Source organism: Grampus griseus (assembly GCF_964374135.1).
Source record: "Grampus griseus genome assembly, chromosome: 5".
Taxonomy (NCBI): domain Eukaryota; kingdom Metazoa; phylum Chordata; class Mammalia; order Artiodactyla; family Delphinidae; genus Grampus; species Grampus griseus.
This window is the reverse complement of record NC_138998.1, coordinates 46,610,505-46,622,637: the sequence shown is the minus strand read 5'-3', so window position 1 is coordinate 46,622,637 and position 12,133 is coordinate 46,610,505. Positions and strand designations below refer to the sequence as shown.

Sequence of the window (12,133 nt, the reverse complement as noted above, 5' to 3'; positions counted from 1 at the left end):
GTTGAGATCCCCTTATGTAGTTAATGTTTTAATCTCCTAGAGATCTTGTTATAACACAGATGCTGATTCAGTAGATCTGGGGCTGAGGGGCTGGATTTTGCATTTCTAATAGATCCAAGGCAATTCTGAAGCTGTGGTCTGTGGACCATACTCTGAGTAGTGAGCCTGAGTCCTCTGTTCAACTGCAAATGTCACACGGATCACAAATGTCATGATCTGGCTCAACTTCTCAGCTGTTTGACCAAAGCAGACCAATTCAGTTCAAATAGATAAATCAATACTCTGACCAAAATAGTGTGTGTATATACATACATACATACATACATACATATATACATACATTAAATTATTTACCAAAACCTCTGAAAAGAAACCACCCATATTTCCCACACTATTCACTCAACAATAGTTAATATTTTTAAGACAATGTTAGCATTATCTGTTATGAGAAATGACTTTCTTCTGTAAAATGTGAAGGACATTTTAGTTCTTTTCTGATGAAATACGTCTGATATAGGATAAAACCGGGTTAAATTGCCATGATATTAGACACTCATGCTGAAGCCGTCACAAGTGATTTTCTTTTCCATCAAGATTCTGCCCAACAGAGTTAAAAACCAGAAATGTCAATATTACATTAAAATGTTATTATGAAGTATACTTCATGTGAAGAAACCATTTCTCCAATTTTTCTCTCAGTTATATCTTAATGTTAGATGCTTACAGAAAGCCCTGCCCTCAGAATTGGAGCTCCAGGACACTGCTGGGAATAATGACAAAGTGATTAGAATTTTTTCAGCATTATCCCTGTGATATGGACCAAGGATTTGATGATTTTTATACTGTACAAGAATGTCAAAAAAGAATCAACTATGTCTGCTATTCTTCCTTTTTAATGTCCTTTCTCTAAATATTTCTGCTGTATTTATTCCCCAAACTATTTCCCCAGATGATCACAGAATATAATAGCTTAAAAGAATTCACACTATTATCAAGTGTATTTTGCACATAAAAGCTCCCTGAGACAACAAAGATCCACTTTTGTTTCCAAACAATCAAGGTTGTTTTATATTATTTTTTTAGAGTGTGCAGCCAGGGTAAGATAAATTATTCTTCCATTTGCCTTTTCATATAGGCGATATAGGTTTCTGTTCTCGGAAACCTGTTGATTGGAAATAAGCATTGCTTTATGTTAAAGACCGCAATATAGAAGTGTTAGATTTGAATGAAATATTAGAGGGTGTGTTGAAGACTCCACTAGATTTTCTAGATGTGGCTTTACTTTCACTCTGTTCTATTATACTTTCACTCTGATATGCAATACTGCTGACTTTTCACTTGTATCTTAATTCTGTAGTTCCTGATCGGATGAACTCCTTAAGGTCAAGGATCCTGTTACATTAAGCATTTTCTGGAATAGAGTTGATACTCCATAAATGTTCTGTGAATGAATGAATGAATGTGGGGTCTGAGAGCCATCCACATAATTCAGTCTTCTATCCACCCATATTCATCAATGGGATTTCTTAGAAATGGGCTCTGTTCTACTTGCCCTCTCTTCACCCTTGCAATAGACTATGGATATTTGTTTTTGACCCTTCACAAGTTGCTTTAAAAACTCCAGGGCACAGAGTAATTTTTGTTTGCTCATGAACAAATTTAAATTGTGTCTATAGTGAATATTCATAGGTTGGCCATTTTTCTTGTTCACTAATACTCAACAACTATCAGGTTTTCCTTTGGGGAATTTTATCCCTGTCATTTTAGAGAAACCATGTAGATTATATGGGACTGATGAACACCACTCCTCTCTCAAATCTGAGGTGGACTTTTCTTGGCATAAACCTACCTCCATCTGCCACAGTGACTGGACCAGGTAATGTCTTTATTAGCATATGACCGTTTCAGGAATGAATGAATTAGTTCAGATGTGATCCAATCAGCAGGAAGCTCAACATATAGGTTGGGAACCCTGGGACATAGAGGCCCTGTTGCTCTGGAAATTGTAATGTGTGTATGAGCCATCATGCAGTAGCCGTTTTTTTTCCCATGAATGAAGCTGCACTAAAGATAAAGCCAACAAAGAGGACAGAGCCGAAGGACTAACAGAAAACAGGAATTGGAGCCCTGAATGGACTATGCCTGAAGCCCTCCTACCTCTGACCTCCTCAGTTAAGTGATTCAATACCCTCCCTTTTGTGGTTTAAGCATTTTATGTGATTCTATTGACTGTAAAAGAAATCATCGTAACTGAGGCATGAATACTGTAAAGTGGATGTGCAGGAGGAAGTTACCCAGTGCAGCTCAAACTCAGTACACACTTTCCAAAAAGATTTATTGTCTTCCAATCACTAAAATGTTTTAATCTATATTCACCAAGGCTTGTAACATTATTGGAGCAATTATATTCTGTCAAGAGTCTAATGAATTTGAGGATTTGTCACAATTTTGGTTCATTTTTATGACAAATATATGGGTTTATCAAACTGCCTGTGCTAAGTTGTAGCATATCTGACAGTGCTAGAGGGGTTGAAGATGGCTTCTTGAATGGTTTCCTCATAATTGCTCTGTGAGGGTTCCTTTATTTGGTCTGTGTAGAGTAAGGATTAAAGCAAAAAATTATTATGCTAAAGATGTGGCTAGGGCCTGATTATGGAGAGTCTTTTCTGCCATACTAAGGAGACATGGCTTTACTTTATAGACCATGGGCACCAGCAGGGCAAAGGAGAGATTAGAGAAGTGGGAGACTGAAGGCAGGGAAGCCAAGTTACAGCCAAAATCCAGATAAAAGATGTTGAGGACTTGACCTAAGCTAGTAGCAGTGGAAATAGAGAAATGTGGGCAGATATAAAAGAGCTTAAGAAGAGAAAATCAAAATGATTTGGTTATTGGCTGGATGTGATGGAGAAGAAAGAGTCAAGGTCAACTGACTTGAACGATTGGCTGGCTGGCTCTGGCATTCACCGCATTCACTGCAACAGCACAGAAGGAGGAACATTTGATACTAGAAGAATAGTTCAGTCTTGGACATCATGATTTGATGGGCAAGTGATATTGGAAGTTAGGGATATATACAGTAGGCAACTGAGTATGTGGACTAAAATCAGGAGAAAAATATGGGGGGAGTTTTCAACTACCATCTATCTCCCTGCACAAGTCTAAACTTAGGAGTCATCCTTGATATTTTCCCTTCCTTCACCCACATTTGATCTAATACCAAATTTTACTATATCAAAATTATCTCCTAAAACATCTCAAATTTGTCCATTTCTCATGTCCACTGACACCACTCAAATCCAAACTAGAGCCCCCCCTCCCTCCTGCCATCCACCATTGGGTCCTCTAATATCTGCTGCACCACAGTGATGTTTCAAAAACAAAAGTTTGATCATGTCACCCGTTCCCTCACTCCTGTCTCTGTTTTATACCCTTCAATTCCTTCCCGTTGCTCTTAGGATTAAACTGAACACCAACGTGGTCTGGAGGCCCTTGTGTGGTCTGTTCTCTTCTTCCTTCTCTAATTCTCTCTCTCTCTCTCGCTCTCTTTTTTAAAGAATTGTTTTATTAATTTATTTACAAATAACAAAAACCGTTATATGTTAACATAATTTTTATAAAAAATATAGGTATTTTTCTTTAAAGAAAAAACAAAAGAACCAGTGAAAAGAGTGGCATTGTTTTACATTTTTGTCAATTTCTTTCACGTCTAGCTTAATAGAAGAGAGCTAGACTCTCATATCTGCTTTGTGTTCAGTCTGCTACAGTATCACACAACATGCAAACTCCTCCGTACACTCAGGAAAGAATGAGAATGAAAAAAGCAAATGAAGTCTTCATACGACAAAAACAGCTTTAACCCTGAGGATCCTTGAAAGGGTCTTGAGGACTTCCCTGGGTCACACTTTGAGATCCACTGCCCTAGTCTAATAGCATTTTACACATAAGGAAGCTGAATCTCAGATCAACTGAGAGATCCAAAATGACAGGGCCTGTTAATGATGGGGTACAGATCCTGGATGGTTTGTCTCACTTCCCTTGCTTTAGGTTCTCAATTGGAAATCTGGGAAATACACCCTAAAGACCTGTCTTGTTTGCTCTAGTTGCAGGGACTGTCACAATATATTACCAAAATTTTTTTTGATTTAAATAAAAGAGTAAAATCAACAAATGTGTTAAATTCTGCAATGGGAATACTGTTGCAGAATGTCCCGCCCCTGAATTAGGTTCTCTATTAGAACTGAAACACTAAGACAAATTCTGCACTCTCCTCCATGCACACTGGTAATGACAAACAGCACAGTCAATACCACAGAGAAATAGGGAAAGCAGAATTACCACAACATCATCATTTATCACATTTTCTGAGTCTGAAATACAATTCATAACACAATCCCTGAAAATTTTTCACAAGTACTGGCTGAAAGCGTGTTGGGTATACTTAGAGGACTCCTTCCAATCCCACCATACACACAGCATCACCTTCTTTGGATGAAGACCGGCCTTTGGTGTGCTCGGTGGTGGCTCATTTCACTTGCCCCGCGATCTCTTCCATTCCACATTATTGTACAGTATCCACTTTTCATTGCCCTTCACAATTTGTTTTAAAAACGGAACGTTTTCATTACGTTTCAGTAGAGAATCGCATGCAGAAATATGGTCAAGAAGGTTTTTTGCACTTATGTGGAACCCAAACATCAAAGCGATTCATATAACCAAGCTGGTGCAAATGCTTTTCAACAGTTGATTTGGGTATTTGGAGTATGTTGGCTATCTCCCGAGTGGTATAATGTCCATTGCTCTCAATCAATGTCTCGATTTGATCGCTATCAACTTCAACTGGTCTACCTGACCGTGGAGCATCATCCAGCAAGAAATCTCCAGCACAAAACTTCGCAAACCGCTTTTGACACGTTTGCTCAGTCACAGCACCTTCTCCATGCACTGCACAAATCTTTTTTTGCGTTTCAGTTGCATTTTTACCTTTCTTGAAATAAGCATAATATGCCAAAAATGGTGCTTTTTTCTTCCATCTTCAATATTAAAATGGCTACACAAAAATTCACCAATTTTGATAAGTGTTTCTTTAAATGCACACTCATAATGACAGCTGTCACAATACAATCTAACAAAATTGCTTCGAATGAAGTTAAAGACAACTGAGCGCTACTAGAGCCATCTCACAGGAAAACCGAATGAACTTTATGGCTAACCCATTAAAAAAAAACAAATCATGGCGTCTCCTTGTTCACCTGTAGGTGATTTCCTTTATATCCTACCAGATGATCCAAATCTTCTTTAAATGGATCATAGCCTTGTTCCTTTAAACAACGTAGTGCCCAGAAAAGCTGGTCCAGGGGAGGAAATTCTTCCCAAGGAATCCACTCCCAACTTTCATTTTTCTCAGGCTCTACATTCTTTGGTTCTGAACCATGAGTCACATCCACCTCTCCTTTCATTAAAATAGTGACATAATGGTAATTCTCTTCCTCAACGAAAGAATTCACAACCGAGGCCAAGTGAACATTTTTCAGGTGAAGAGCTGCTTCTTCCCGGGTTTCCCTTTGAGCACATTCTTTCCAGCTTTCACCGAACTCCAGTTGGCCCCTGGGAAGTTGGAGATTGCCGGCTCCAAATGACCCTTTCTGTCTTCCTCCCCAGGAGGATGCAGTGAAGATGCCTGCAGCTGGTCACCACAACTCCTACCCTGACTCCTGGGTGCTGCCCCTGTGGCTCTGCACTGGCCGTCATAGCGCGAGAGTCTAATTCTATCTTGCTCTTCCTTTCCCCTTATGATGTTTTAGCAAAACTGATCTTCTTGAAGTTCTTTGAATACTTTGTACTCTCTTTTATTTCCTCCTCTCCTCCTTTACCTAGTGAGTACATTTGTATCCTGTTGATGTCTACCCAAGCACCACTGCCTTAAGGAGCCCTGCATGTCTCCTTTACCCTAGGTCAGATTGATGTATTATACTTTCTTAGGACTGTCTTCCTTTACTTTGGAGCCATTAACTCATCTATAGGTGTAGAATCGTATGTGTGATTATTTGTTTTATATCTGCTTTCCCTATTAAAGACTAAGTCGCATGAGAGCAGGAATCCTGTCGGTTTTACTCACAATAGCTATCCCAGTGTTTGGCACATAGAAGATGTCCTAAAAATATCTGTTAAAAAAGTAAATGAAAAGGTACAGCGTGTTGGCATCTCCATATAGAAAGTAATTCAGGCACAGGAGTGGATAATATCATTAAGTGAAAGCATGTAGATAAAAAAGAGAAAGGAGATTAACAGAGGACTCTGAGGGATATCACCATTTAAGACAGCCTGAGACAGAACACACAAATCTGACCAAGAAGGCTGTCCAGAGAAGTAAGAGGAAAATTAAGAGAGTCTGGCATCATGGAAGCTGAAGGAGGGGGAGTTTCAAGAAGGAAAAAGCGGTCAACACAGGGATGTCAAATAGGAACTAAAGAGTGCCCACTGGGGCTTCCCTGTGGCGCAGTGGTTGAGAGTCCGCCTGCCGATGCAGGGGACGCGGGTTCGTGCCCCGGTCCGGGAAGATCCCACATGCCACGGAGCGGCTGGGCCCGTGAGCCATGGCCGCTGAGCCTGCGCGTCCGGAGCCTGTGCTCCGCAACGGGAGAGGCGACAACAGTGAGAGGCCTGCGTGCCGCAAAAAAAAAAAATAAAAGGTTGCTAATAACAACAATCTACCTAACAGTTGCTGAGCACGAACAATGTGCCAGTCACTGCTCTCAACTCGTCACATTTATTAACACATTTCATACTCAAAACAGACCTATTTAGTGAATATTTCTATTACTTCTGCCTACAGAGGAGGAAGCTGAGACTTAGAAGACTGTTTCAGTAGAGTAGCAAATTGATCCCAGATGCAGTGTGGGGGGTTGAAGAAGAAGCTGGAGACAAAGAAAGGGAGACAGAAAGTTAGGACACATATTGTAATAAGTTTGACTATTAAGAAAAGGAGGTTGTAATTGGACAGGAGAGCGTGGTAGAGGGAGAGAGTTTTTAAGGTGGACCAGATTTGCATTAGTTTAAATATTGATGGGAAGGGACCAACAGAGAAGGTTGACTTAAAGACATAAGAGAGGGAATTCTCAAATTATTGAGAGTCTCAAACCATATTAGTGCATTCCAAGAGAAAGTATATGCTGGGAGTAGCAATCCACACTGGACCCTGAGCATCCTTACATATTTTATGTCTGATCACTCTTTACCCAAGTCAGTTTTCAGGACTGGGTTTGCACAGAGAGATGAGCTAACATCTCCACTGAGAAAACAAACAGGCTTGTTTCCGTTAACTAAAGGTGGTGGATTCCCCAAGCTCAGTGGTCCCCTTTTTTAATGCAACCAATTGATGTGTAGGCATCTATAATGAGCCCACTGTGTCACTGCTATGGGATTTGGGGCGGACATGGGGAATTGACACAAACAAATGAAGCTCTGGCTACTACTTTTGCCAGGAGTAATAAAGTCCTTTGTTTCTAACCCAGGAGTCTCACGTCTTCTGTCAGCATCTATGAAACAGTTACACGCTAACTGGTTAATGTACAAGTAGGGTAGAATCTGAGACCCTGGACAGTCCTTGTTATATACAGAAGATAAATCACACACATGAGCATCTGTTACTCTGGGTTAGAGAATCGTGTCCATTGCAGAGTGGAAAGACCCGAGCAGCCGCAAAGATGTTCCTATTTTCTCCTTGTTCCACTTATGCCTGTTGATTGCTTGTAGCCTTGAAATTATTAGCAAAGCATAATACTGGATAGATCTCTTATCTTCCTGGGCCTGATTTGACAAGGTGATCCTTTGTGTTAGCTCAGGAAGGAGGAAGGAAAAGATGTCATACTTCTGTGCCTGCAATGAGATTTTAAAAAGCATCGAAAATACCCAATCCAGGGAACCAACAATTTTACTATATGTTAGCTCCTTGAGGGCAGAGATGGTGTGTATTTTGCTTATCACTGTATTTCCAGTACTTAAGTCAGTGCCTGGCCCATAGTATGCACAACAAATATTTATTGAAAAAGTGAAAAATAAAAGGAACTTCCCTGGAGGTCCGGTGGTTAAGACTCCATGCTACCACTGTGGTGGGCGCAGGTTTGATCCCTGGTCAGGGAACTAAGATTCCCACATGCCACCTGGCGTGACCAAAAAAAAGTGAAAAAAATGAATAGATGAGTAATGGATAGATTAATTTAGAGGAAGAAGGCTCAGTAAAAAAGACCGAGAAAGAGGAGTGGGAGAAGGTGGAAAGAAGCAGACAGTGTGGAATCCTTGTACCCAAGGAGGAGAGACTTTTTAAAAGGGAATGAACAACAAAATCAATTCTGTTGAAAATCAAAAAAAATGAGGACTAAAAACAATCTGGTCTATTTGGAAATTATAAAGTCTTTCTGCTACAGTGCAGAATGTGGAAGGCAAGTTAGCCTTTGGGGATGACTATTTTTAAAATTTTTTCCAAGCCCAGAATAACCTATTCTTTCTTCTTATTGAAAACAGAGCTTCCAAGGTCATGCCTTCTTGGATCTATTATATTGCTGCTTATCTATAACATGACCCAATATCATCCCTGAGGATCACACTGTGATGAGGCTCTGGTATATTGTGATACAATATTGTCATCACAGTCTCTTAATGTGAGGGAGCTGCAAGCAATGAAAACAAAGCTTGTACACAGAGCCTACTGCAAACATCAACTTGACATACACTTAATGATATGCAACATCATCTTTGTACTTCATCATATCACACACAAATGGCAAAGGAAGGTGAGTAAGCCAGTAAAACTGAGCTGAACTAAAATTCATCCAGTTTATTTTGCTTAGCTACTTTTCTCTACATCCAGTTCAACTCACAGTCCAAATACATTCATTCTCTTCCAGTTTTCAAGAAAGAGCCAAACTCTCTGTAAGCTGAGAGCTAAGGATATTATTTCCAGGAATGGATAAGGCATTCACCCTAGGCATTCGGTTAGAGAAAAAGAAACGTTTAGCCAAACTCAAGGTTCACCCCCTAGGAGAATGAAAGGTATGATCCTCTGAGAGATTTTCATCTTTTGGACAGTGACTGGTTCTGCTTCTCCTCTTTTCCTTGGGGTCTAACATAATGCTAGCATTTAGATGGTGCTTAGTAAGTGTTTCCTAAATGAATGGTGAGTGGAGACACATCTAGAGAGGGAGAAGAGGGGCCATGGGAAAGGGGAGGACAAAAGCAGGGCTTGGAAATCAGAGGCAGGTAATGAATAATGGTTAGCTGACTGCCTGCTTGATTGAGATAACTGGGTTGATCTAGAAATTATTCAAAGACCTTTGAATACCTAACTCTAAGGGTCTTGAATAGTGGGGAGGGGCACCTGGAGCTCTGGATACTGTAGAGGTCACTGCTTGAAAGGTGCATGTTTTCCCAGGTGTTGGGACACAGGACAGAATACACACTGGGGTCCTGTTGATAGATGATAGATAGGTAGATAGATAGATAGGTAGATAGATAGGTAGATAGATAGATAGATAGATAGATAGATAGATAGATAGATAGATGATAGATAGATGATAGATGGGGAGCCTTTTCTTGCCCAGTGATTGTACGAGTGAATGGGAAAACTTTCTTGGGAAAGTGAATATGAGGGTGGCATTCTCCTCTCAGGGTGGATTTTGATTAGCTTTGTCCCCACATATGAGATTCAAGGAAAGAGTAATATCCCTTAATGGTAGTGAGAAGGAGAGACACACAAGCTGGGACAGCCAGCAGAGAAACTAGGAGAGTGGCTGCTTCGGGGCCTTGGACAGCTCTAGGTCATGGGACAGCTGATGGAGTGAGAAGAGGATTCAGAAGCTAGGAATTAAGACTCAGAAACAGAGCTCAGAGACTGGCCTCTCTCTTTTCTATTACCTCTGATTAACCCTACCCCTTTTAGTTGACTTCCTCTCTACACCTCAGCCTCAACTATCAAACTAGCTAAAGGGAACTGGCCATTTTATACATCCAGAAACCTCACAAGTCATACCATGAATGGGAGTCTGATAAAAAATGTATGTGGCAAACTGATATTATGACTTTGGGGGGTTCTAGTAAGGATTTTGTCTGAACAAAACTTTTTTCTCTTCTCTTTTCCGTGATTACAGAGCTCCTTTCTTGGGGGCTGGGGCAGAGTGAGGGCTGTTGGCACCTGTCTGTCCCATGACCACTATCAAACTATAGGGTGGGCCCAGGACCCCAGCTGGGACACCCTGAGAATTCCGTCTCCCTAACCACATGGTTAGATCAAGGAAGGGCATGTGATCCAGACGAAACAGAATCTCACCATGGACTTTTGTTCATATTAGGAAAGAAGCACTGCTTTTTCTATATGACGCTTGAGCTGCTCTTTACATTACAAAAGCTTGAGTTTGCTTTATACTTTTGTGCAGGTAGTTAAGCTGTGTGTGCCACTTCTAGGGTCACCTTTATTTCTTTTCTAGTAAACTTTTTAATTAAAATGTTAGGAATAACTTATTTATCCAATTGTAGGATTCGAAAGGGCTTTAAAAGATAAACTATTCCCAACTCCTACACACGGTAGGAGTCCCTTCAACATTTTTAACAAATGGCTATTCATACTCTGATTGTACATCTGCAGAGAGCTCACTGTTTTATCTTTTTTATGACTTCTTTCTCCTCCTATTTCTTCTCCTCCCCCTTGTCCTTTTGTATTTATGTAACATTACCACATATAAAACATTTGGAAGGAAAAAAATGAATTATGTATTTTTTCCATCACAGAAAGTTATTTTAAAACATTAAAAAATATTATAAACACAATCGTACAAATAAAACAATGCAACATTTTGCTACTTTACTTATTTAGTAACATTGGTACCTTTCTTTAATTTGCTCTTGAGAATAAACATCTTACATTTGTTTATAAGTTATACTTCCTTTTTGGAAAAATATGTTTATGTTTTTCACCCATTATTAAGTTACATTCTCCTGTACTTTCTTTGTAGCTTTCCTTGTCTGGTGTTTACCAAAACACGTACAATTTATCATAAAGTATTACACACTAAAGATGAAATCTTTTTTTATTTTTAGTTTTTTTTCTCTTTGCCAACAGCTTTCAACCAAATTTCCAAGAAAGATCAATTTAAATTAAAGGGCACCTCTAGTTAATCCAGGATTTAAGCATTTAATTAGAAATCCATTAAAATAATTGTATTCCCTTTTAATGTAGTCACTTAACCTGTAGTTAAATGAGACTTCCATTATTATAAAATAGCTCATCTCTAATCTGATATTATATTTCTTAAAATTATCTCAGAAACATTAGCACTTGTAAATTAAGTAGAAATGTGCTGAATTTAAACCCTGAAGTTCCTGTTCACAATAACTGGTGCACTGATTATATCTAAAAGCCCCAAATGGAACAAAACAATATTGCCTTTTCTCATTTCTGACTTTAATCACAGCCAAATAAACTGGAACCGGGAGAATAAAATTTAGGTATATTCCTTTTTAAAATTTAAGAGTCATCTACAAAGGTTTCTTCCCCTGAGAAAACTCATTTTGTGTGTATACAAGGAGTAAAATTAAACATAAAAATGAACACTTACGTGGCCCATGATTGGCCTTTATCTAGACCAAAGCTCTGAACCTTTTCATTTTTTGAAAGTTTCAACACCATAGAACCTAGACTATTTCCCACTCTGACTCCAGACTTTCATTTGTTTATTAATCCATTCCTCTTGGCTACTTCCCTCTCCTTTTGCTGTGGCTCCAATCCCTCATCTAAAAATTCCTCATTCCCTAGGGACTTCTTGTATGTCTCTCCACCCAGCCAGGATCTCAGGCTGTCCTCACTGGCTCTCCGGAATCCTTTGCCTGATCCCATCCCATATGCGTGCGCCAGTTCTGAATGACAATCACCATCTACCAGGGGTCAACTTATCTGTTAGGCACAGTGCCTGGGACCCATAATACTTTTAGAGGCCCACATAAATGTTTTAATACTATAACCTTTTAGGTTGAAGAAAATATTTTAAGATAGAATTTTTATATCATTGCAATCATAAAGTATACATTAAAATTTTTTGTGTGACTGAAAGCGTCCATGAAGGCAAAAATGCCTTGGGGTCCATGA

General features: G+C 39.5%; 1 protein-coding gene and 1 pseudogene across 2 annotated transcripts in view; both read right to left on the bottom strand.

Annotated features, from left to right (window-relative positions):
* The window catches only part of LOC309823115 (EGF-like and EMI domain-containing protein 1), a gene marked incomplete at both ends in the record, with an annotated part of 514,868 nt that overhangs the window by 70,549 nt on the left and 432,186 nt on the right, over positions 1 to 12,133 (bottom strand).
* LOC309822524 (nucleotide triphosphate diphosphatase NUDT15-like) lies at positions 5,229 to 5,748 on the bottom strand (annotated as a pseudogene). Its single transcript has one exon. The product of its transcript is annotated as a nucleotide triphosphate diphosphatase NUDT15-like (transcript).